Genomic DNA, 1,740 nt, shown 5'->3' with positions numbered 1-1,740 from the left:
CAGCCCGCTGGCGCGGCTGAGGCGACGGTGCTGCCGCCGGCGGCTGGGGCTGCCCGGGGTAACCGCGCGCGCCCACCGCGGCCGCGGACGCTGCTGCTGAGGCGCGGGAGCACAGCGGGCCGCGGTTCCTGGGGACCCCAGGAGGGCTGTTCCGTGGAGCTTCATTCACAAAAAAGGGCCCACAACCCTCCTCGGGGCCCGCAGACTGGGGCTTTTCATTGGTCAGTGAGACGTGACGTCACGCGGACGGGGCCTTTCTACAGGCAGGTACCCGGTGACGCCATAAAGAAAAGTCTGAGTGGTTCCGCCAATCAAACATAAAAGTGTGCTCGCGACCCTCCGCCTACCCCCAACTTTTGTTTCTTCTGTGTTCTTCCAGTGCCAAGACCCGAGGTCGCCAACTTCCTTTAATGAGTCACCAAAGCTTTACACAGCCCCACCCTAGTAACTTAACTCCAGTTCTTTGGCATGTATATTTTTTTTTAAGTATTTCTGGGTTTTCCCTGTAATTGCGCCAAGTGAAAAGGACTCTTGCCCTGGCTGCTGGCTTGGAAAAAGAGTATGGACTGATAACATTGTACGCCGCTCTAAGGTAAAGTTGGTTTCACAACTTAAGAACTATTTAAATCACCCATACTCTTTATCGACATATGTTGTGCCCAGCATTCAAAAAGACTAAGCCAGGCTTCTGAAGGAGTCGATAAACCTACCGTGGAAACACGATCTACGGTAGGGTTTGCCTCCTAGTTAGTCTTCTCGGAGTCCAGTACCCCCATTTAACTCAGTAATTTTACACACAGTTGCTGAGTTTTTCTTACCTAAGGTGTTGACAGATAAAATGATTGAAGTATTGAATGAAGCAAGTGGCGAATTTAATCCTTGAGCTTTCATCTTGCAAACTGTGGGGTTGTCTCTCTTTCTTCTGGGTTAAAATAATGCCTGGTATTTCTGAAACTTAACCAAAACTCGTTTTGGTGGGACTTTAAACAAATTTCCATGGTAACATCTAAGAAGGTGAATAGATTGGAGGGCAGTCTTAAATTTTCATAGCCCCGAGTTTTACATCTTGCAAGCGATTCTTAATTTTTCACCAACGTTTTAACGTTTTATCCTGCAGTTCTGCAATTACTGCCAGCCTCTAGAAGAGGAAGATGAATTTTAGTCAATCCCCCTAGAAGCGTCTTAGAAATGCAAATTTTGATGGAGTACCTCCCAGAGGGGCTATTTGACTTCTATTGTTGAAGGCCTTCACCCTTTAGCACTGCTAATTAAGGAGGAAAGGGGGCTGGGGAAAAAGATGGTTCTGCATCACTGACTCAGCTGAACAGTCTGGAACTACAGATCAGCCACTTAGACCAGAAGCTTAGTAATCATGTTCTTTCCTCCCTGTTTCCCCTAAGGAGCTCAGTGAAGGCCTTAAATTAAAAATGGTCCACCTGTTTGCAGGGGCAGCAATAAAGCAAAAGACTTGGAAGCTTCTAGAATGCTATGCAAATGAGTCCACGTTAAGCAGAGACCTATCCTCCCAGGTCCTCTACTTTGAGTAGAAAAAGGAGGCCTTACTGGCCTTAGGAAGTAGTGGAAAGGCCACCTTTTCCCAGATCATCTGAGATTTTGCTAGAGTCTTTTCTTTTGTTTATTGAGGTATAATTGACATATAACGTTACATTAGTTTCAGGTGTACAACATAAGGATTTGATATTTGTATATAGTGCGAAATAATCACCACAGCAAGTCTAG

This window comes from Herpailurus yagouaroundi, unplaced genomic scaffold (assembly GCF_014898765.1).
Source record: "Herpailurus yagouaroundi ecotype Mexico unplaced genomic scaffold, PumYag 201, whole genome shotgun sequence".
Classification (NCBI taxonomy): Eukaryota; Metazoa; Chordata; class Mammalia; order Carnivora; family Felidae; genus Herpailurus; species Herpailurus yagouaroundi.
Note: the sequence above shows the minus strand (reverse complement) of the source record.